This window comes from Amblyomma maculatum, chromosome 4, assembly GCF_055883805.1.
Source record: "Amblyomma maculatum isolate TAMU_Amacu chromosome 4, ASM5588380v1, whole genome shotgun sequence".
Classification (NCBI taxonomy): Eukaryota; Metazoa; Arthropoda; class Arachnida; order Ixodida; family Ixodidae; genus Amblyomma; species Amblyomma maculatum.
In genome coordinates this window covers 91,962,782-91,988,871 of record NC_139347.1, presented here as the reverse complement: position 1 = coordinate 91,988,871, position 26,090 = coordinate 91,962,782, and the positions used below count along the sequence as shown (strand labels likewise).

Sequence of the window (26,090 nt, the reverse complement as noted above, 5' to 3'; positions counted from 1 at the left end):
TGATGCCGGACACTGATGCAATATGCTAAACCACCAGCCTCCATAGGCTAAGTCTATAGCATCTGAACAAGATCTGATATAGTTCTAATAGTTAGCGAAGAAGATGAATTGAAAAGCTGTTATCTCTATTACAGATCCAGTATTTCTGTTTCAACGAAAATTCGCCTCCCGTATTCTGATATCTTGTTATTGACTTCAAGGAACTTAGTTTCAATTTCTTGAAAAAACAAGTATTGAGTTAATTTGTACGCCTGCTGAAGGAAAATTGTGGCTTCTGAAATAAAACAATAATCGCTTCAGAGGCGGCTAAGCCGTATAATTCATGAATGAGATCCATCGTCCGAGAATGCCTCAATAATTTAGGGCCCGAAATAAGGGGAGATATGCATAGCCTATACATGTAAAAAGAGCAATAATGCATATGATTTTGGCAAGAACTCTATTATTGGGCGATATAAGGGCTCACAAACTTTCTGCCACTATGGGCCTGATGCACAGCAGTTTCATCTGTACATGTGGCGCCATCTGGGAGATGCCGCGTCTAATGGTCGATGTTTAACCGTGGACTCCGCGATCAGCTCCGGTACAACGGCGTCTTTGATCGCGGAGTCTATGGGCTTACCATATTTGTGGCGCCATCTAGCAACTTCCGCATCAAGTTGTGGAGGTTTAGTCCTACTTAAACCCGGTTATAATGAGCGAAAGCAACTGCGGCGGTCGCTCTGGGGTTCAGACACACCGCTTTACAACCAGAGTATACTGGCTCGAATCCGCTTCGATAGACTTTCTTTTTTCTAGTTTGAAGGCACTAAAAGAGGGTATGATTGAACATTGGTCCGTCACACTCTCCATCACTCTCTCGGGTGGCTGCCACATATAAAATACCCATTGTAGCGAATCGTGCGTTTTTATAACCGCTATTAAAAGTTAAATTGGTTCACAGGAAGGGAAAGGCGCAGTACCTGTCACACTTGCTCTGTGGACACCCGAACCACGCCGTAAGGGAAGGGAGGAAGGTGGGAATGAAAGTGGAAAGAGAGAAAGAAGAGCCGTAGTGGAGGGCTACGGAGTAATTTCGACCACCTGGGGATCTTTAACGTGCGCTGACATCGAACAGCACACGGACGCCACTTCGTTTCGCCTCCATCGAAACGCAGCCGCCGCGGTCGGGTTCGAACCCAGGAACTCCGGAATCAGTTTGAATTACCCGCGCGAGGTCATGTGATTTTGACCTCACTAAATCGTTTAGCCAATCAGAGCTTGGCACAAGTGTTAAGCAATTTTGCTAGACTTTGGACATCTGGATCTGTGCTTTCGCACTAGAACCATGGATAATTTTGTGAAACAGAAACGAACAGATACGTCAGCCATTTTGACAGAATTGAACAGTAGTAAAACTTTATAAATAAACAGAAGGGCGTGCTTATCCGTGCATTACATTGTCATAACAAAGCAATGAACAACTTATAGAATACGCCAAGGCTTAGACAATCACATGCAGTTACATCTCTAAGCTCGCTACCTTCTGTTTCCTTACATTCGCGAGGAGGAAGAGAAAGAAAAAATTAATTTTGCTGCAAACGACAGAATTCAGAGAGGTTTAAAGGGGGCTTACTACCTCAAAATCTTTAAATCTCAATTCTGTGGCAGAATTGTTTTCTTTCTTTTTTTTTTTTACTTTTTCAAATTTACTTGGAGAGCAGCATTCGGTTGTTTGTTGGAGATTAATACTGGTATAGATCCAGAACAGTACTTCTCCATAATGTCTCCAAAAGTACTGCACTTGTCTTGTTTTCCTCGTTTTCATAATGACCTTGTAAAGGACTGCAACTTGGGCCAAATAGTTGACTAGCCTTTCTTTTCAAATAAGTCAACAAAATTAATTATCAATATTTCCTTGCTTTGCACTAGTACCGGCCTTTAGTGACCCCCCCCCCCCCCCCCCTGTTCACATTTGATTTTGATTGTCTTACTGCTTGTATAAAATAAATTAGCACAATATTTTAGTCCTATATTTTAGTCATTAGAATCCTCAGCGGCAATGAGCATTATTGCAGTTGGCAATTATACTCGTAAACCATATCACCTATGTTTGAGTAGGCACTTTAATTGGAATTCATGTCAATCTGCAATGGCTCGAAGAAAAAGGGATTTTTAATAAAAATGTTTCTTTACCGCATACGGTCAGGTGTTTCAGGTGAAAAAGTTTGCAAAATAAAGAATGTAGTGGACATTGTATACTGTTTGTTAAATATTATGAAGCTCAATATAGTAGTTCACTGGCTTTTTAACGCCTATATTGCTTTAGAAACAGTCCCCGACCTCCAATAAAGAATTTTTTAAATAGTACTAATATATTCCGACTAGTTTTCTGGTGACCCTAGGATGCTCGGTGACCAAACGAGTTTGATTTGAACGTCCTTTATTAAATAGGAAGGCTCGTGGCCATGGATGGGGGTAAAGGGGAATAGGTAGAATCTTCATTGTTTGCACAGGTCGTCACTCAAATCACATTGCTCTCACCAGGCCACTAAGGGAGCCATACTTGGTAAATATCATTTGTGCGCTAGCGTCAGCTCCTAGTAGGGAACGGTAGTTTAGGTGCTTATGCCTGCCAGCTACCTCAAGGTACCCCTATTCATGCTGAACTGCTCGCGATTTTGGGAGCCTTCTCAGGAGTACCTTGCACCAAAGAAAATATGAAAATTTAAGGTATACGCTTAAGCGTCGCCTTAGAGCAGGTGCGATAGCGTCTTTGACGTCGCCTTTTAATTACACGAGTCTTTGGCGATTTTCCTGTGATATTACGTGACGTGACTGACGTGATGTGGCTGTGACATGACTATACTGACTTCACTTATTTACTGACTTCATATTTGTGTAACTCTCTTTTACCCATCACTTTTATATCCACTCACCCCCTTCACCCAGTGCAGGGTAGCAAACCAGTTTCTAATTCCGGTTAATCTCCCTGCCTTTCATTCTCCTCCTTCTCCTCCTCCTTTGGCGTGGAGTTTGGCAAAGTGTTAAGCCCTTTACTTGGTTTGGTTCTTGTCGAAGGAAGGCGCAATATCTTTTCAGTTCTCGGTCGACACTCACACCTACAAAGCACAACGTACAGGTGGGGCCCCATAAGTCGTCCGTTCGAATCCCTTTCGCAAACCAGCCTCAAAATGTGCTAGACGATGTTTACTAGATGTAAATCGAAATGGCAAGACACCAGCCTGAATGCTGCACAAAGAACACTTTTGCCACAGTGTTGATATCATATCACTTGCGTCTTACTTCCGACCCGTTTTCATCCATTATGGATTACGGCGACGGCGATGCCTCTTCGACCGAGACAAGTATACACGCTATCGCGTAAAATATTGGCCTTAACATCACTCTTATCTATAGTATCAACCAAAAGTACTTTTTGTGAGTGTGCGTGCTGTCTGTGTCGCCTTAATTCATCCGATGAAGAGGTGGAGGACTAAGTATGGAGATAAACTAGGAGAAAGGCAGGCTGTTTTATTAAAAAAAAAAGGAATATAAAGTGACATCAGCCAGCCTGCGGTGAGAAAATCGGTGTGCCCATAAGTTTTGCCTGCGGTTCAAATCAATTTCACAATGTGGACGTTCTCCCCGTCTTTTCTTCTACCTGTGGTGTGTTGCTAAAATATCGGGATGACGGCGAATTCTATCGTCCTTGTGGTTGAAAAATGTGTCAAGTAAGGCCACCGGAAACACAACTTGATGTGAAAGGGGCGATAACTTACATGACAGCCACCATCTCACCAAGGAGGATATGTATCATTTTCATATATGAAGTTCTATACCTCCTTGCATGCCACGCGTATGAGGTAGTTCACAGCACGCATACCCTCTTTCTGCGCGCTGCTCTGCTACATCTCTACTTTCTGGAAGTTTTCAGATGTGTGCACAGCAGTTGACGTATTTCTGACCGGCTTCAATGAGGGCGACAATACATCACAGGAAACGCGGATAAAGGATGAAACGAGAGCTGTACGGCCCAACAAAGTGGGCCTACTTTCAACCTAAGCTTCGTTTTGAAGCTCTAGCACGAGACGAACAAGTGAGGAATTCAGAGACTTCTCACGAATCTACAGAACAGCATTTCGGTAACAGCAGCTATTTATTATCATTTTTTCATAAAACCTGAAACACTCGCTCTGAAACGAATGATTTTATTCTAGCATTTTGCTGGTTAAAAATAAATCTTTAAGAGTTCGTGAGCGCGTGAACATATTCATTTAACATTAAAAAGTTAGCTAGAAACTGAGCAGAAAAAGAGAAATGCTGTCTCAAATAATATTAAAGTAGCTCGCAGACACGTCACGATGGTCTCATTTTTCAGGGCCCGCGTTCTTTAAGGAAAATCACTCGAGCTGTGAAAAGATAGATAGCCCGTAACAGCAATCCTCATATAGAAATCTTGCAAAGGGAACCGAAGCGAAAAAATAAACCGAGAAACCCCCGGCGCAAGACCTTACCACAAGCAAGGCTACGATTTTATTTCACTCCTCCCTATTTTACTTCGAGCCGTCATCAATCAAGATGAATCGAAGGGCGAAAGAGAATGAAATTCGTGTGGTATGCAAGGGAAGTTGCGCCAGACCGCCTGAAGAGAATGAATGTGCTAGGCCAGGTACAGCAAAAAGTCTGAACGTAAACACTAGGCAAGTTGAGAATTCGGCTCCTCTTGAAGGAAAAGTGCGCAAGTGCCTTTGCAGCCTTCGGGTGTACATGCACTTGCCCTCACCGAACGCAAACTGCTTGCACAGAAGCTTGTGGTACATTTTTTAGGCTTAGTGGGGCATTCCTGCCTTGGGGTGGCTTATAAAGGCTTTGGAGAGCACAAAGCTTTCCCCTCTTTTTGCATGTGGTTTGCGAAATATATAATAAAAAATAAGAACGCATCTTGTTTCTAAAATGTTGGTCTAGAATAATGTACCCAAAACAAAACTCCTCGATGAGTTGCGGTCTATCAACTCTGCCAAGAATGCCAAGAAAAGGGTGCCCAAGTTAGTGACGCGAAAATCATGGCCGCAGTGAAAGCAACATGGCTTGCGAGTCCTCGCTATTAAGGCTGTGAGAAATACTGGTTGCTTAATAAAGGAAGCTGTTTGCTATACTGGTTTTATTAAGGAAAAATGGTACGCACTTATTCTAGTGGTATACTGTGGGTAAATGAATAGTGTTCAATGACTTGTGAAACGCTTGTAAAAGCAATGAGAGGGCGCACTGCACTACTCCAAGAAACATTTTCCCAATATTCGTGATGGGATCCTGGCTACTTGTAATTGATGGGAGTACTTATTGCGTGCGGCCACTGCCTTTATTGGCTCGACGCTGTTTTCATTTCTTGCGCACTGATAATGCGTCGGTCAAAAGAATCTCACCATTGTGCTTCAACCTTCTGAGATGTCCTGTTGGCTATATCAGTCAAATATGAAAATAATTCATGGCAACGATCATGTAACACGTCTCTCTCAGCTACTCATTAAAATATAACTTGTACACGGTGAATAAAAAAATAACCATTTAAGCCTATAAAAACATCTTGTAAATCACACACAACTTGAACATATTGAGTATAGAATAATAGAACTAAGTTTATTCCCTTCGTCTTACCTCAACAAAACTGCAGCATGTGAACGCAATGTAAAGTAGTGGTTATTTATTTATTGTATGTACAAAAGGAAAGAAAAGATGTTTGCCAGCCCCGGTATCTGCTATCTTATATCTGAAGCACCTGAACTGGGGCGGCGGAAATAAAGGGATAGCGAGGAGAAGGTAGAGGAAATCAAAGAGGTGAGTGATAGGGAGAAAGAAAAGAGTAGGTAAAAATAAAAGAAATATATACACTATGGTACAGTATACAGTAGTTTGCATGAGGCCCACCCGCAAACGTCTTAGGTCACTGAGTACTCGGCACGTCGGGCGGGCCTCCGCAATAGCTCCACGTCCAGGCAACTGTTCACTACGCACGCACTTGCACACTGCACAAAACACTGACGGCTGTCGTGGGCGATCAGCCGTTATTGTGGGAAGTAGCACACGTGGAGCGTTCAGTCCCAGCGCGCACTATCTGGCGAGGTGAAATAGGCGGGTCATCAAGCCCGCCTGTTCAATGTACTCACACAAGCTCACGTGAGCTCGCTCGCGGGCGCGCGCACAGCCCGGCGGCCACAGGAGCACAGCTACGCTGTCCGGGATTACCCCCTGCGCTCTGTAAGCCGCCAGCAACTCACGTCGTGGTTCGGCTAGCGCGGTGCAGCGCAGTAGAAGATGTTCGAGAGTTTCTACCTCGCCACAGCCGTCACACACGTCACTATTGGCAAGTCCGTGGCGCATCCGTCGTTCCCCAGGCCACACACATCCAATGCGTGCACGGAGGATCATTGCGCGTTGCAGCCGAGTCAGCGAGCGGCCGCTGACACTGTGAATGCGCTCACCTCTTGCGATGCGTGGGTCGGGGTGCTGCGTCCGGAGGTGATCGTCGATTACCGCACGCACATCCTCCAAAGCGAGTTGCTCGTCGCTAGGAGGGAGTTCATGTGCTGCGGTCGCGAGCTCGTCGGCACGTTCGTTGCCCTCTATGCCGCAGTGCCCGGGGATCCACTGTGCCCGTATAGCGCAGCCACGCTCCGCCAAGTGCTTGAGACGTGCGCGAATCTGGCACAGCAGCGGAGTTCCCCGGCCGGTGGTTCGAAGGCGGCTGAGGGCAGCGCGGGAGTCACATAGCACGGCACACCTGGGTGGCGGCGGAGTCAGTTCAAGCAGTAGATCCAGGCCTAGGCGTAGGCCCAGCAGCTCCGCCGTGGTGGAAGAACCCAGGTATGACAGGTGCAGCTGTCTGTGCAGTTGCAGGGCGGGGATGGTAGCCGCCGCTGCTAGCGAGCAACTGTCTCTGGCCACGGAGCCGTCGGTGTAAACGAGGAGGTGGTGTTGGAGTTCCTCGTAGATGACGGCTCTGGTCAGCTGCTGCACTGCACAGGGCGGTGTGGTGCGTTTCCCCGCGATTCCGACAATCTCTCGCTGAACCTCCGTAGCAGCGGGCCAGGGCGAGAAGAGGTCGTAGGGGGGCGTTGCATTGGTGAGCTGCTCGTACTCGAGCAGCGCCGCTCCCATGCGTGAGTGGCGATGATGTCGCAACCGATGTAATAGCGGGCCGCCGTCCTTTGCAATGTAAAGTAAAATATATTTTTACGTTGGGCGCTCGAAATTCGAACACCGGGTTCTAGCGGACCAAATTTTGGTGGTAAACCTTTGGTGGCCCCCCTAAACTTGGAAAGCTCCTCATAGATGGTCATGATCAAATTAGGTTGGACACCAATTTTCGTAACATTCCGACAAAGGGAAATTTTAATGGTACAAAATATTGAGGTGATCCACTAAATTTGGAGGTGGCTACTGAAGTGGCCACACTCAAAATGACCACACTCGCTCACAAAGAGGCCACACTCAATGGTGTTGAAATTCCGACAATGTTATGTTTCCTGGGCCGAGAGTGACAAATTATTAATATAGAGGAAAGACCTCGTCTCGTTAATTATCATTCGGAGTGCGGATATTTCATTTCATTTCATTTCATTTATTTTTCCCTTAAAGGCCCGAGGGCATTACATAAGGGAGGAGCAAACTCAATATACAATGCGAACAAGAACAGGAAAACATAAAAATAACAAGAAAAGAAAAGAAAACAGAAACAAGAGAAATAATGCAAGGGTTAGACGAAGTAATTTTTAAAAAACAAAAAGAACAAAATACCGTAAGTAAATGGCGCCGAATATGTTATACAAGAGAAAAACGCTTTCACGAAACTGGTGAAACTTGAGCCGGTCGGTACGTCATCGATGGCAACGTCAGCACAACTACACACACACGTAAAAAAAAGTCAAGACAAGGTAAGTGCTGCCTCCCCCGCGCGCCCACAATTCAGCCGACGTCATCAGCGATTTCTTTACGAAAGATGGTCGTTTAATTTTATCCTGAATGATTTGCGATCAGTGCATGATACGATGTTGTTTGGCAGGGCGTTCCACACTACTATTTTGTACTATTTTTCCAGTTTTGTGTCCGAATGAGTGGAAATCGGTTGCCAGATGTTGGCTCTTTATTTCAACAAGACATCCCAACGACGCCACCGGCAACGGGAGCCAAAAGCATTTGCATGTTTACTAAAATTTTGGTGTATAGTTGGCTTACAGGGTGTAACATCCCAAACGACTCACGCTATGGGCGAAGTGGTATGTTCAGGACTCTGGAGATTTCAAACAGTCTTGCACAGACAAATAAATAACATGGGCGCCGTATTTTTCGTCTCCTTCGAAAAGCTTCCGTCGAGAACGGGATTTGGAACGCAATCCTTGAATTCAACTTTTGAGCGCCCTAACTACTGAACCACCAGATCAGCGCTGTAAAAAAGAATTCAGAGGGGCACTTTGAGTCACTAAACTGCGATGAGGTGAAAGGCGCTATCGCGCTGTGGTCCGAAGCCCTCCACTACGGCACCTCTTTCTCTGTGTTTTCACTCGCACCTTCCTGATAGTGCAATAGCGTAAGCTAGCAGCCAACATATATAGCCCCGCTTTAACTGAGCCGTATGAACGAGCCTATGTGGCCTAGGGATAACGTGAATGCAAGGGTCTTGGCAGGCTGATTGTGATATCACCCTCCCATATGAAAGGAGAGGCCGAGTTGGCAGTTCCTGCCAAACGTAATGTGAGGAAGCATTATGTCCAGTTAGTGCTCGCCTATGTCGGCTGCCAGCTACCGCCTCTTCCTCCTCCTCTTCCTTTTCGTTTTCCCCTTCTTCTTATTCTTCTTCTTTCTCTTCTTCTTCTTCTTATTCTTTTCCAGCCTTTGGATGTAACGGACGGACAGTCACCGTGAGCATGAGCGCTTAAAGGCTTTCGCCTTAAAATAAAACTTAGAATAGTTGTGATGATGACATGAAAATTATTTCTAAGCATTTTCAAACTGGTACTCATTAACAATTTCTTCTTTCCTAACTAAACAAAAAAGCTAATAAAATAAAAGTAAACTTATTTCAACATATTGAGGCACCAGGTGATTTCTTGTGGTGTCCCCACTTGCTCTAGCAAAGAAGATATGACATGCCAGCGATGTAAGAGGCCTGTGAAACAGGGAAAAATTCAAAACTAAATGAGATGTTGCGAGCACAGCTAACAAATCGCGACGAGGATTTCAGTACTGAAATCGTTTCTAAACGCATATGGACCTCTCGGATGTGGGCTCCGGTTCAACTGTGTGTCGAGGCTTTCTCGCCAAGACGCACGTTGTGTACGCAGGAAATGACCTCCACTATTTAGCTGTCGATATTCAGTCTTGTTGTTTGCAGAACCGTCGCCTATTTTGGCTTCCATTTCTTCCCTGGCTCTTCTTATTCCCACTTTGCAAGGGTATAAATGTGTTTTTCGTTCTTGTGTTCAAGCATGATTGCCGCTGCACGAATGGAAGCGTAGCAGAGGATTGTAGCAGGAAGCGGAAGAATTTACAGCTGTGGTCTTTTCTGTATTTTCACAGATTACTTTCTGTAAGCACGTGCTTACTAGTTATGCGCTGTTACAGTTATCGTTTTTGAACTGTCGCATATCTACCCAGCTTTCACAGAGGGTGATCTTCATAAAGCAGCCGTTTCTAAGTACTCTCTGCTCGAACGTTCACGACCAATGCGAGAGCGTAGAGAAAGCGATGTTGCTTTCGTGGTGACTAATACTGGCAGCTTTATTTTGAGGGACAAACTTAAAAATGCGGTGATATATTTCTGTAAATTTGGTGTCACAATGTATTTTTATTATTCATATAAATTACGACTGTGTGTGCATGTGTAGATATATATATATTTAATGAAAGATAAGGCTAAGAGGTCGTCTGATTGTGTAAATATAACGCCAGCTGAGCACGTGGTAACATGTTTGAACGGGTTTGCCATCAAAGCTGCGTAATTACGTCTCCTCAACGGTAGGGTCCCGCAACTTCTTTCTCCTCACTGGTTGCCTCTGAGCGGGGTAAACGGCGATTGTTATCGAGAGGTGTCTCTGAACACAACCTAAAGGTAACATACACTCACTAAAGGCAGGAAATGATTACGGTGAAGCTAATTGAATAGTGTTACCGTTGTCATGCCGTCACCTCGTGGTTCTGTGCACGGCTGGTTTTTGCGGCTATTAAGAAATTAAAACATGACATGATGCAACCTAAAGGTGAACGGCCCCTCGGAAAGATCTTGCTAGCTTATTTTATATTTTATGCGTTCAGTGCTAAGGTAAGTAGTGCAAATCCATTGCGCCATTGAAGCAACGAGAACGGCAGCCTTTAAATGCTCTCTTATTCATTTTCACAATATTTTCGTTATCTGTCGCCAGGTGACGCTGCTCAGAGGACCCTACCCATCTAAAACAATAATTAAGATATAGGGGGGGGGGGGGGGGATTAGCATGATAGCAACTGCTACCACCCCGTCTCAAAGGGGACGCTCCTATATTCCATCCATCCGTCCATACCATTGAGAGAACGGAATCTCGCCTCCTAGCGCTATGGACGTAGTTCAGCGAAAAACGTAGCGTTAAGACAGGACTAAAAAGACGAGGACAGGACAGAGCTGCAACTTACAGCTGAATGGAATGGTACGAAGAAAAAAACGTCCCATCATTAAGCAACAATACGCCTGCGCATCCCTAGAAAAATTGATAACACTCTTCATTGGCAACTTAAAACACGAAAAAACAAACAAAAAACCAACAGTTATCGCTCATGATATACGTACATTTTGAACATTTGTTGCGATTTTAAACTCATTTAAGGAAAGATGATATCTGCTGCATGCAAATAGTTTCAACTTTTGTCGACTTTTGTGGGTTTGACATGTAGTTTTAGTGTTATGAAGGCAGCACAAAAAAGGACGAACAGAGAGCAGAACACGACTCGGCACAAAAAAAAAAAAATTCTTTGTGCAATGTCGTCTTTTGCGCTTTGTTCGTTCTTTTTATCCCCTTCCTTCATTACAAATTATTCATCAACTAGACCATCATCAGGTTTCTTGGTGTGTTTTTACGACATAAGAATTGTTTGGGAGACTTGGTAGTCATACTAGGAGGACTGATAGATTCACAATCGATACAGGGTGCGCGTTACACCGATTACATTTGGAATCAACAGCTTTGTGCCTTGCCCGGAACATTTTTTTTTTTTGCCAATACTGTTCCACAAACAAGAACGTATAGAATTTGTTCAACTTTATAAGATCCAATTGCAAAATAGGGTCGTGAAGAAGCAAGGGCTGCATATCGGTTTATCGAAATTGTAATATTTCTAGAGAAACAAAATCAGCCACAGTGAAAGGGAAATATCACGTTAGGTTTAACGACTAGCCTTTGGTGTTATGATTCTTTCCCAGCTTCATAATTTTACGGTAAAATTATTCTTCTGCCTTTATTCTGCTGCTCTCCTTTTGCATTCTATTGGAGAGATGTATCCATTTGCTCAAACAGGATTGAACTGAGCTAACCAAACTCGAGTCTGATAGAATATTAAACCTATGAAAGTGAATCGCTTTACTTACGCGTTCGATAATGCGAAGTGCTTTTAACAAGCTATTATACCGCCGGTAGCAAGAAATTTCCACGAGTCTTTGCTTCTTAGCTCAAGGCGCCCAGTTCCTTACCATGTGAATCACGCAAATTCTTGATTACACGAGTTAGGTTGGTTTGTGAGGTTTTACGTCCCAAAGCGACTCAGGCTATGAGAGACGCCGTAGTGGAGGACTCCGGAAATTTCGACCACCTGGGGTTCTTTAACGTGCACTGACATCGCACAGCACACGGGCACCTTGCTTTTCGCCTTTTCGCCTCCATCGAAAAGCGACCGTCCAGGCCGGATTACACGAGTTAGATAAAATCGAAAGCATGCCCACTATCTCGCGCTTGTACGCTTGCTATTACCAGTGCATTAAGCTCATACGGAAGACTTACAAAAACCTTGGGGGCTGTCTTAACTACATCCTTGACAAAGTAAATGAGAAGGCTTCCGGTTGGCGGCTTAAATATCTCCGTTGTGTAGGTAATGTATTGTGTAGGTAACAATGTATTCTACCACTCCTTTCTGTCGTGCCTAACGGCCTTGAAAGTATGTACAATAAATAAATAAATAAATAAATGTGTTTACTGCTATTACATTTTGTCTTTTTATTTCCTCAATTTTGTGTCCTTGTATGTGTGCATGGTATTCCAGCTACACCCATTGGCCACTTTTTGCTGTTCGCTATTCGGCAACTTTATTCATCTAGGGATTTTTGTTCCCTTTGGAGCCGTAATGACCCCCTCGTTGGGGCCTATAATGGTCAAGTTAAATTTAGTTCGGTGTTGCATACTGTACCTTGTAAATGAGAAACAATAGAACCATACCATAATGAATCGGCTGGAAAATATCATGGCTGTCACGTTTAGACAAGAAAGTTATCTGTTTCTTCGTATCGACGTTTAAGCTGCTGTTCACCACACTGTTCAATCGGGGGAAGCTAAAGCAACCACCAATGCGGGCACCCACAGGTCAACCGACTGATGCAAAAGACTGGATCTTTGGGCAAGCGCAGAAACTTGCTGGATGTCCTTTGGAAATGCGACTTGTGTCTGTATCAGCAGAATACTATACTTTATTAACGGGGTATCATTAAAGACCTCATTCTATAGAAAATCCGGCGCCGGCGTCGGCGCATGTGCTGTGAACGACAAATTGCGGGTCGGGCTCTGGCAGGTGACAGTTGATGACTGGTATAGCCGGGCACTGATCGGTCGTACGATGACCTGACATCTCGCGATTATTTGCTATGTTTTATTTGGCAGGAGTTGCCAACTCAGGGCTCCCCTTTCATATGAGAGGGTGATACCAAAATCAAGCTTCCACGACCGCTGCATTAAGAACAGGACGCGCTACCCCTAATCAAAGCAGCCACGTTCGTACCGATTGATTAGACCGAGACTTGGTATCTACTTGGCGTGACTATTCACAAACGACTTCGCACATAATATAGAGCATATTATCGGTCACATAAGGCAATATTTTTCACATAAAATGTTATCTATGAGATACTAGCGCGATTAATTAAGGGCTACTAATTAGGCGAGTGGCGAAATTCAGTCGCAAGAAAAAGTTCCCTAGTTTGAATAACATTGCCAGGGGCCACACCTTTAAAGCCGGAGCTTAAGCATCCGTCTGAAATGTTTCCATAAGGCATGCTGCAATAATTAAAAAAAATAAAAAACGTGAATGCACGAGAGGAGTTTCAGACCTCTTGGACGATCGCACGACCGGTGTGTAAGACTTTGGACTTACAGACCTGTTCTCGCAATGAGTAATACATACACTAATGGCGGGATAACGTTATTTGAACACTGGGTTACTCACAATTCAAATCACTCGCTCCTCTTTGATATAGCATATGCTGGAAAAGGTATTAAAGGTTAACGGCCTGTGACTGACATTTAGGCACATTTTACTGGGCTGCAGTTGGTTTCATTTGCCTCTTGAGTAACTTCATTTTTTTTTTTTTAAATGGAGTTGTTTTCGCATTCCGCTGTAAGCCGCGCCGGTACTGCTTAACTTCTGTGTCTCAGCGGAGCTGTGCCATGCACGATTAAGGCGATCTTGGTGCTTTTTTACTATTGAAGAAGGCTGCTCGTGAATTCATATTATTACATATATATATTCCACACACACACGCACACACACACACACACACACGCATACATACATACATACATACATACATACATACATACATACATACATACATACATACATACATACATACATACATACATACATACATACATACATACATACATACATACATACATACATACATACATACATACATACATACATACATGCATACATACATACATACATACATACATACATACATACATACATACATACATACATACATACATACATACATACATACATACATACATACATACATACATACATACATACATACATACATACATACATACATACATACATACATACATACATACATACATACATACATACATACATACATACAAGCGCGCGCGCGCTCTACCTCCCCCCCTCCCAGTGGCTACTATGTTCACTAAGTTCTACGAGCCGCAGTCACATCTGCAAATATATAAAAACAAAGAGAAAGTAAACTGTCGATGATATCCAAAATACCTCGTTGAAGACACACCTTCCGTGACAGCCGCACGTTTACCATGGGCGGGAAAACAGGACACTGGATATCAGACGCGTATGCAGGGCAATTTGTCATCCGCCTTACACAATCGGCGCATTTCACTGCCTTTCAGAAACAGTACATGCACGTGTAAAGCGCTTCGCCTGTGAATGGTGCGTGCAATGATGTGATGCATTGCGCGGTTAAACACAAATGACTGATGCGTCCCTCTATTTTTATTTTAATTACCTTCGAAAAACTTGCTACTTTATGTTTTGTTTGAAATTTTGAGACAAAGGTTCGCGACGCAGTGATTCAACGGGTTTCAACGTCTTTCTCTCTTTCGCGTTTTTTTTTTTTTTTTCGGATCACAGAATAGTTTTGAGCCTGTGGAGACTTGCAGCTTAACAATCGAAGCCGAATTATCGATAGAAAACTCTCAAGAACAACTTCACCTTCGTTGCTTTGGGGATTCCTGAAACAAACGAAGAATCCAATCCCTTTTTGTATTTTATTTCACAACATGGCAACGCGCTATTCATTTGAAAGGAAGCAAGAATTTGAAGTTTGCAGAAGGATACTTTCCTTAACGTCGGTCTTCTAAAGCTGTATTCAACACTGACGATTGTGAAACCTGTATCTTTCCGTTCCATAATTGTCGCGTGTACTAAAATCAGATTTCTATTATACTTTCTAACACGATAACAAAGTTGTGCAGTGATTCTCCACTTTCCAAACTTTCCAAATTTCGAAAAGCACGACAAAGTTTAAGCGCGCGCGCGCACACACACACACACACACACACACACACACACACACACACACACACACACACACACACACACACACACACACACACACACACACACACACACACACACACATATACGTATATATATATATATATATATATACAGTTTTGGATGGGGGACCGTCCTTCTTCAGAGTAGAACTGTATTGAATTCTAACCTGAAGAAGGACGGTCCACCGTCCAAAACTACTGTTAGAATAAAATAGATAATCGGGAAAATTGTGTGACATCCTGTTTGAATTTGCCTGGCGCATTAGTCAAAAGCAATGTTTATATATATATATATATATATATATATATATATATATATATATATATATATATATATATATATATATAATATATATATATATATATATATATATATATATATATATATATATATATATATATATATATATATATATATATTATATATATATATATATATATATATATATATATATATATATATATATATATATATATATATATATATATATATATATATATACTTTTTTTATATATAGTGACACGGTGCAGTCTTTTTCTTCGCTCTGCACTCACCGCGAGCGAGCGTGTGCCTCCTCGAGTGACAGAAGCCGAGGCTCTCCCGTTGAGGCGCTGTCACTGCCTAGTTTGCTGCCGCTCTGCGTACTGTGTCCCAGTGACTTCTGGCGACACTTTACTCCGTGACATCTGGTGGAGGTGCTGGGTAACGCAACCTATGCTCCGAACAATTCCATCCAGCCGAGACTCCAGCCCTCGGGGATCTCCTACCATCGACATTAAGCCTACCCGTCAGAGTAGCCGACGGTTTCGAGGTCTTGAGCCGGAATTCGGGCCTCTTCTAGGACGCCACCATCTTCTCCAGCACCACCTTCGGCGACCACACAACCACCCATAAGGATGCAGGTCGACACCACTGCGCCGTCCTTGGTGTTGCAGCAGTTGCAGTAAAACCCACCTTCCAGGGCTTTCCATGCGATGAGCTGGAAGGCTGCCTACATTTGAGCAGGTAGCCCAGTGCAATCGCTGGGGTGACAACCAGAAACTGCAGCATGTATTTTTTTTTTCGCTGGACGGTGCCGCTCATACCTGGTTTGAAAATCATATGACCACTATCGCAACGCATAGTTCCTTCAAGGACGAGTTCCTGCGAGCTTGCGCCACCGTTCACCGCAAAGAACGCGCCGAGCCACTCTTAGAGGCGAGAGTTCAGCTCCCTAACGAGAGCGTCCTCATTTATTTTGAGGACAGGACGAAGTTATTACGTCGGGTTGATCCAAACATGTCCGAGGAGAAAAAACTTCCGTATCTCATGAGGGGAATTAAGGAACAGATCTTCGTTGGCTTAGTGTGATATCCCCCCAAGACCATTGGGGAAAGTGTCCGAGGCCACTACCATTGAGAAGGTGCATGCTAGAGATTTGATCCAAGCCCTACGAGCTGCTGTCCATCCCTATGGCTACCGCCATCGTCAACACTGGTAGCATTGACGTGCTCCGCGAGATCATACGGGCCGTCGTAAGGGAGCAGCTGCAGAAAAAAAAAACTATTTTCGAAGGCAGCCCAACCGCAAGCATCGGGCCTTTCACAGATGGTTCGGGAAGAGGTCAGCCAGGCGCTCACTCCACCCTAGCCTCTCCAGGCAGTACCACCTCAGGCAATGACCTACGCCGCTTTCACTCGTCGTGCCTGTCCACCTCACAGGAAGCACCAAGAAGCCCCTGCATACATCCGCCCAGCACCTCCCGCTCGACCTCCTCAGGTGCGTCCACGCAAAAGCGACCTCTGGCGTACTCGCGATTATCGCCCGCTGTGCTACCACTGAGGTGAGGCTGATCATCTCTACCGCATTACCGGCGAACGGGGCTCCTGGGATTTAGTGTCGACGCGCGAAAGACCCAAAGTGGTAAACAGCTCCGCCCCCACCGGGGTGGTGCAGTGGTTAGACGCCCGACTACTGTGCCGGAGTATCCGAGTTCGAACCCGACCAAGGCGGCTGCGTTTCGATGGAGGCGAAACGAAGTGGCGTCCGTGTGCTTTGCGATGTCAGCGCACGTTAAAGATTGATTTATTTATTTATAGGAAGGAAAAAGCGCGGTCACTGTCTCACTTTTTTCTGTGGACACCTCAACCGCGCCGTAAGGGAATGGAGGAAGGTGGCAGTGAAAGTGGAAAGAGAGAAAGAGGAGCCGTAGTGGAGGGCTACGGAGTAATTTCGACCACCTGAGGATCTTTAACGTGCGCTGACATCGCACAGCACAAGGACGCCTCTTCGTTTCGCCTCCATCGAAACGCAGCCGCCGAGGTCGGGTGAAGGGCTACGGAGTAATTTAGACCACCTGGAGATCTTTAACGTACTGTACCGGAGTACGTTAAAGATCCCCGGGTGGTCTAAATTACTCCTTAGCCCTCCACTACGGCTCCTCTTTTCACTTTCATTCCCACCCTCCTCCCTTCCCTTACAGCGCAGGTCGGGTGTCCAAAGAGCAAGTGTGACAGTTACTGCGCCTTCTCTTCCTGTGAACCAATTATTATAATTATTAAACGGCTCCCTGCAATTGGCGAGTACTTGGCTGAAACATTCCGAATCTCAAGCACACACTACACATGTGTCCAAACAGAGTGTTCACAAAGTGTGCTTAAAATGTGATCAGTCACACGACGTGCCTTCACATCCTCTTCTGTTGGTTCCCGTTTACTGTACTCTTCGAAAGGCCCCGTCTCGGCTGCTATGCGCCGCAGCTGCCATCTTTTGATGCTCTACATTTTAGCATCTGCGCTTGTCAAGACGTCCTTCCCTTTGTTCAAGCGCCTCTACTGCTCTGCATCTTGGCGTCTCCGCTTGGCAAGACGTTCATCTCTTCCTTCGGGTGTCTCTGCTGCGTCGGCAGTGGAGTCGGAACGCGGGCGCGAGCTCGAATGACATACCACTCACTCTAAGTAATCACCCCATTACCCTAGTGTCCAAATTCGTATCTTGGGCCTCATCCTTCACTCCCACGTCTCCCACGGAGCGCACGGTGAAACCATCCAAGCTCTTCAGGCCCAAACCCAGCAAGCCACTCGTCTGATCCGACGCGTGACGAAACGGCGCGCTAGTCAGCGAGAACGGAACAGACTCTGCCTTACCCAAGCCTACATCACGAGCCCGCACAACTTAAGCATTCCCCTACTTCCCTCTAAATCAAAAGGAGCGAGATAGCATCAACACGCTCCACAGAAGCTGCACGAAGATCGCCCTCCGTCTACCTCCCAGCACCTCTACTGCCCGGCTCCTCAACCTCGGAACGCACAAAAAGGTTTGAGGAGCTGACAGAAGCCCTCCTAACAGCACAGCTGACTCGACTGTCGGGTATCACGGCAGGCCGCCCTCTACTTTCTCACCTATGCATAACCCCGATCACCCTCCTACCCAGGAGATACGCTACTATCCCCAAACTCATGCACACCGAGTGCGACGGGGAACGTAGGGCAGCTCGCGCCAAAGCCCAGCAGAAACAGTGCAACAGTTCCGAAGTATCCGTCGGGTTCATGCATGGTCCTCGCCGTCGCTAATAAACAGGCCCGATTACTCGCATCAAGCGCCATCGCCTCAGACTCCTCCGGAATAGCAGAGGAGGCAGCCTTGCGCTCGCTCTCATCTCCACCTCTGCTACCAAATTCTCTCCGACTCTAATACAGTACTATTCAATGTCGTCAATGGCTCGGCATCCCGCACAGCGGTTCGGCTTCTACGCTATTGGCACCCCACCCACCCTGTAACCCTCATCTGGACTCCAGCACGCGTAGGCCTCCCGGGTAACGAGGAGGTCCACTCTCTCACCCGAGGTTTCACTTTCTAGGCAGGAGTCGGATCCCCTACGCCCTCCCGGGAGCGTCTGTTTACTTTTACAGATATCCTTATCTATTACGGAGACAGTCGGCGTATTTAAGCACCGTCGGCTCCCTCCCTAACCCTAACCGAGGCCTCCCACTGGCGCCAACTCCAGACACGTACTGCTCTCTATCCTGTTCTCCTCCATGCCCCCTGCCCAAGATCAGTTCCTCTTCTCCTGAAAGCTCTGCGGAAGACCGGGAGACTTTCTTCGCGCCCTCCTCACATACCCTATTTTCCCACATCCTCCATACCTAACCACAGCGAAGCCACACTGAGAGATCTCCTGGTAAGCTTCAGTGCTACAGACCAGAACTGGGGCATCACCAATGCTCTGAATCGGGCAGACCTGCAACTCTGACCTATTGCTTTGTAAGGGCGGCTCCACGGATTCCTTGTGCCATCCTGTACATTTTTTGGCAGTAAATGCTTTTACCACCACCACCGGACGTCATGCTCAGCGCACGTGTCGCTCCTCTCTGATTTTACGCATGCGCACTAGTGGCCTCTCCCAAACAGAGCGAAATGCTCAGCTGGGTAGCGCAGTGTAACTCTCGCTCCAAAATTCTTCATACTGCTTCTCAGGCGGAATTTAATGTCTCATGCAGTGTCCGGCGTCCATCTTGTCCCACTAAAGCTGTCAATCATCGTTACAACCATGCCGGGCACGTGAAAAATGTATCTTAATTCTCCTTCTGCCCTGCCATGACTACGTGGTTGTGATGGAGACTCCGCTGCTAGTTAGTGGTAGATACTGACCGATAATGATAGTGGCAGTTAGTCATGGTGACAGTGATGATGATAATGACAAAGATGACTATGATGTCATACCCTGGTGACGTCATGACTGTTGTGACGTCGTCAGGACGTCACATCCGGTCATGTCTAATAACCGAAACTGACGTCATGATGACGTCACATATAGTCATGACGTCACCAGGCGATTTACGCATATACTTCCATCCCCTGGCATATGGACGAACGTTTGGAAACCTATAAAGAAACCATCAAAAATTATAGATTTGGCAGGCGTCTGACGTCGCCACCGGATCTTAGCTTAGATAATAAAGAGGCCATAGCCTCTTTATTATTTAAGCCGGAAATTTCCCAAACCCTGCCTGGTTATATGTGATAGATGAGAGAAAAAATGATAAATGTAAAGCCTGCGAAGTGAGGGGGACCCTCGACCATATACTTTGGGAATGTCCTAATTCTCCTGGCGTTGGGGACAACATTAAGAGTAGAGAAGCCTGGGTGGCCCTGCTGCGAAGCGACGTCCCTGCTGACAAGCAAAGAGCCGTCCGCCTAGCGGCTAAGGCCACGAATAACCAATGTATATTCGCCCGTCCTTAGAAGCGGAGGTTCTAACCCCCGTTACTCAGACCTGCGTGCCAAGAGCGGGAAGTAAGGGGCCTCCTATATCGGTGTAAAATAAAGTTTTTATCAATCAATCAATCACGCATATACGAAACTGACCCTGCTGGGCGTCTGATCCAAGCGTCCGGGCGGCGCCTTTCATTTGGTGCTTCTTCGAACGCCGCACCACAGCATTCCGAAGCAGACGCACTACAGCATGCATCAGCGGCGTTTCAAGTTGATTTAGAGGAAAGAAAAGATGCGGTATCTGTCCCAGTTCTCCGTGGACGCCTTGACCAAGCGGTAACAAAAATGAGAAGAGTGGTAGTGAAAAAAGAGAGGAAGAGGTGCCGCTGTGAAGGGCCTTGGACCACCGCTCAATAGAGGCATTCGCCTCATCGCAATTTAGTGGCCCAAAGTGCCCCTAAAATTTCATTTTTAGTCTGCTACAATTGGGGGGTACACAATACGGCTGATGAAATGATTATCGCCCATCGTACAAGCCAGGTAATGCGACTGGCCACAACCAAGACTGGTCGCAGGGTCTTACAAAATTTCAACATTTGCTTTCCACAACAAGTGGCTAGGAGACAAGATATACCTCAAGAGTTGAAGAGTAAATTCTTTACACTTCCGCTCCCCAAAAACATGCACCCAGAGCATCATCATGCTAGACGAGTGGCAAGAAGCAAGAAAATGAACGAATCTTATTCAAGAGAAGAAGAAGCCTTCTTCGTGGACGCTGCGGGTCCTATAGCGGGGATATCAACAATGTCACAGGCGCACCAAATGCAGGTCGTGGACGGGCTTTCAGCTCGTAACGGGGATACGCAGGCTATGGAGGAAGTGGCGATAGTCTTAGCCGCAACGCACTCTGCATCGAAATACATAGTTACAGATTCCCAGGTAGCTTATAGAAACTATACGCGCGGCGGAATCACGCCGCTAGCCTACAAAATTCTGAGTCAATGTAGGACTTTAGCTGCGCGGAAGGAGCTAATAAGGGTACCGGTCACCAGGGAGTTGAAGGAAACGAGCACGCACACGCCTCAGCCCGAGCTTTTCTTCCCCGGAATCCTTCTACGTTCTCCCTTGCTGATTTAGGCTCCCCATCCCTATTAACAACATATTCAGAGATATTAAAGCATTTGCGCCTTGAAAGGCAGACATTCCCGAAGCCCGCTAAGGGTCTTAGTAAATCAGAAAAGTGTCACCTTCGAAGGTTAAAAACTATGTCATTTATTAATCCAGCAGCACTTCCCGCCATTGGGCCCAAGTCCTTTTCGGCGCAGTGCAAATTTTGTGGCCAGAAGGCAAACGTATACCATATGGTATGGGCTGGTCAACAAAATATCAGTATTGACATAATAAATCAGCCAGCGTGGGAAGGCTGGGAGGCGGCCCTGTCCTCAAGGAACAACGAGTCCTCTCGAAAGAGCACGGGTAGCGGCTTTTACCAACGGTGTCTCGAACTAGGGACCCGATCAGCCTTCCCTTAATCATAGCCAATGTGGCTTTCAATAAACGTTTTTATCATCATCATCGTCATCATCATTTTAGTCGACCTTTCGGAAGAGCATCATTCTGTTTGCCAACTGCAGCAACCCAGGTAGCAGTGAATATTAGAAGAATGCTAGGTATACAATTACTCCTACCTTAAAACTCAGATAGTCGCCGATAACAGTGACGCGCGTTGCGAGAAAAAAAAGTCTTATTGGCGTGCCGATGTATATAAGGAAAAAAATTTAATTCAATTCAGCAACATTAGTTGATTTCCTTTCTGTGCACGTACTTGTGTTTTCAATCATGGCAACGAACACAACCACTTACTTTCGATTGCAAAATAAGCATTGTGTTTTAAGGTGCTAGAATACTCCATGTGGAGGATGAGGAAAGGGTTCTTCAGTTCTATTTTAACTCGCACGGATCTTCGGACGAAAATTGGTCCAGGGTTCGAGTAAATGTCGAGGCTGTGACCGATAGCAACCTTGCAGAAGTATTAAACACATACAACAGAGACGGCGGCAGGCTCCTGGAAGATCTCAAGGCGAAGTGACTTAAGACAGAGGAGGGCTAGTAACCGGTGCCGAGAGGTACGAAGGACCCAACAGCGAAGAGTAGCACCAGCCGTTTACCATGACGGAACTGTGAACAGCGATAGATGAAAATAACAAGAGAAGCGCGCCCCCCAGGCATGCCATAACATACTACTCGGTAACATGAGCGGTAAAGCGGCTCGCGGCCTTCTAGAGCCTATCAAGGAAGCCTGGGAGAGCTCGCGGTTGCCGAATGAACGGAACGACTCCGAGGTCTGCTTCATTTCAGAGCCCGACAGGGCCCTCACGATAGACAACATGCGGCCCACCTACCTCACGTCCTGCGTGGAGAAGGTGATGGAGCACATGGTTCTTCTTCGGCTGCAGAAGCACCCGAAAAAAGACGGATCCGATGTTGGAAACAATATAAAGCTTCAGGCAACACCTCAGCATTCACGACGTAATGATGCAACTTCACGAACTGGTCGTCAAGCCGGCAACGAGGCACGCTTTTCGCGCGGGATACTCGCCCTCGACCTGACGGGAGCATTTGAAAACGTATCTCACGCGAGCTTGTTGCAGAATCTGAAAGCACTACCCTGATGGGGCTGAGACAGGTAGGTCACCACCGCTTGCGGCGGGGGCTGGCCTGCCACAGAATCTTTATCTGTTGCAGGCCGTCATTGCACCCGCCACCGTTTCGGTGGTGGACGACGGCTGTTGTTGCTGCGCGCGTCTTCCTCTCCCTCTTCCTTTTCTTTCTTCTTCTCTATTTTCTCTTTTGTCTGCACGAGGCAGCGGAGGTGCCCCGCCGGGGTGGTGCAGTGGTAAGACGCCCGACTACTGTGCCGGAGCACCCGGGTTCGAACCCGAGCTAGGCGGCTGAGTTTCGATGGAGGCGAAACGTAGAGGCGTCCTTGTGCTGTGCGATGTCAGCGCACGTTAAAGATCCCCAGGTGATCGAAATTACTCCGAAGCCCTCCACTACGGCTCCTCTTTCTCTCTTTCCACTTTCACTGCCACCTTCCTCCCTTCCCTTACGGCGCGGTTGCGGTGTCCACAGAAAACAAGTGAGACAGTTACCGCGCCTTTCCCTTCCTATAAATAAATCAGGCAGCGGAGGTGGCTCAGCTACAGAGCCAGTAGCAGGCCCATGCATTTTCTTTTCCTTCTTCCTACAGCCACAACAACAAACAACGATAATCTGAATATGGCCACGTGTGGTCGAAAGACATTTGGCTACATAACACATTTTCTGTCAAACCGAACGGCGACCATCAGGATAGAGAAGCAGAAGTCGGACCCTGTCGAGCTCGGTGATAGGGGTACCCCACAAGGATCCCTCTTGTCGTCCCTGTTCTTAAATCTTGCCCTCCTGCCCCTGCCCGATCTACTCAAGCCAATCGAAGGCGTGGTCCACGCTTTTTACGCCGACGATATTACGGTATGGACGGCTCCAGCCGGGTCTGATGTCTGGATGGAGGAAGCCTTGCAGAGGACGGCGACGACCGTGCACGAGTACGTAAAGTCGTCTGGACTGAGCTGCGCTCCCCAAAAATGAGAGCTGCTTATGACCCAACAGGGAAAATCCAAGAAAGAGTTACCGCCGAACGTGATCGTCACCATAGACGGAACGGCCTTCAAGCCAACACAGCAGATTAGGATCTTCGGCCTACTACTTCAGAGCGACGGGAAGGCAGACGCCGCCGTCACAAAGATCAAGACTACAACCGAACAAATACTTAGTATGATTAGAAGGATATCTAACAGTAACCGAGGCCTTAAAGAGGACGATGCCCTGCGCCTGATACGCGCGTTCGTCGTGTCACGGGTTACCTACTCCGCACCCTATCTCCAGCTGACGAAGGCGAATAGGAACCCCCTAAACACCATGCTTCGTAAGGGAACGAAGCAATCACTGGGCATGCCCATAGACTCCATGCAAAGACTGCTAGACATGGGCGCCCACAACATGGTTGAGGAGCTCATTGAAGTCGACCTCTCTAAACAAAGAATCCGGCTCAGTCACACGGAACACGGACGAGCCGTCCTATGCAACATAGGATGGCAGATCGAGCCAGTACCCATCAAGGCGGCCCTTCCGGAAGACTGGAAGACGACCATTCAGACCAAACCCCCTCCCCGGAACATGCAGCCGGGAGAGGACGACGAGAGGCGCACCGCGCGGGACGAAGCCATAGCCCGGAAGCTGGAAGACAACCCCAGGGTCCTCTACGGGGATGCCTCGCTCTGAAAACATAGTGACCGTGCAGCGGAGGTAGTTAAGTCAAAAGACAGGCTGATTGTCAGCGCGTCTTTAAAGACAACAGACCCCGCAGTTTCCGAAGAAGCGGCCGTGGTCCTCGCATTCGCACCGCCGAGCGTGGACACCGTGGTCACCGACTCAAAGATAGCCTACGGAAGCTTATATATATATATATATATATATATATATATATATATATATATATATATATATATATATATATATATATATATATATATATATATAGCTTTGCAGTGGGGTAATCAATTTCCTCTGCGGCCCGAGCCATTCTATCCAAGTGCAAGCCTCCGGGAAAAGCCATAGAGCTCGTGTGGGTCCCGGCTCACTCGCAGGTAGCAGGCAACACCATCGCCGACTTCCATGCCCGAGAAATGTCAATCTGGGCCGAGCACGAACCGGAAGAACTACCGCATCCGGTCAGCAGCTTTCGGGAGATTACCCGGATGTACCGAGCGGAAAGTTACAGACTGCCAGAACCGCACCCCAAACTCACCAGGCAACAGATGATCTTGCGTCGAGCGCGGGTGGGGTTGCTTGCGTATCCGTACTGATGAACCGCATGTACCCTGCGGAACACGATATGCTCTCTCCTTCTTGCAAAGAACGGTTGTTGTTGTGACTGTAGGAAGAAGTAAAAGAAAATGCGCGGGCCTGCTACTGGCTCCGTAGCTGGGCCACCTCCGCTGCCTCGTGCAGACAGAAGAGAAAATAGAGAAGAAAGGCACCCTGCCGCACGTTCATATATAAATAATAAATAATTGGTTGACAGGAAGGGAAAGGCGCAGTATCTGTCACACGTGCTCTGTGGACACCTGAACCATGACCTAAGGGGAGTAAGATGGAAGTAAAAGTCGAAAGAAAGAAAGAAAGAAAGAAAGAAAGAAAGAAAGAAAGAAAGAAAGAAAGAAAGAAAGAAAGAAAGAAAGAAAGAAAGAAAGAAAGAAAGAAAGAAAGAAAGAAAGAAAGACATCGCACAGCACAGGGACGCCACTTCACTTCGCCTCCATCGAAACGCAGCCGCTGTGATAGAATGCAGAAAACTCGATCCCCCCTCTTCCCCTTACCGCCAATACCCCCAATCTCCATCCCCTTAGGTATAAAGTGGATGACAGCGTAGTGTGTTATAGCGACCGGATCACCCCTTGTGGCTCGCTCGCGTCACAGTTGCAAAAGGAACTGTGAAACCAGCTACAGTTTGACCGCTTAAGCAGCGAGTTAAACACTGAAGAGTGCATTTCCAAAAACGGAGGATACATGCCGGGTGGTGCAGTAGTAAGACGCCCGACTACCGTGCCGGAGTACCCGGGCTCGAACCCGGCCTTGGCGCCTGCGTTTTGGTAGAGGCGAAACGAAGAAGCGTCCGTGTGCTGTGCGATGTCAGCGCACGTTAAAGATCCCCAGGTGGTCGAAATTACACCGTAGCCCTCCACTACGGCTCCTCTTCCTATCTTTCCACTTTCACTCCCACCTTCCTTACTTCCCTTACGGCGCGGTTAGGTGTCCAAAGA

At 46.6% G+C, this 26,090-nt stretch overlaps 1 pseudogene; it reads left to right on the top strand.

Moving 5' to 3' along the window:
* Positions 1 to 22,652: 22,652 nt before the first annotated feature.
* LOC146191669 (uncharacterized) lies at positions 22,653 to 25,201 on the top strand (annotated as a pseudogene).
* The last annotated feature ends 889 nt before the right edge of the window (positions 25,202 to 26,090 follow it).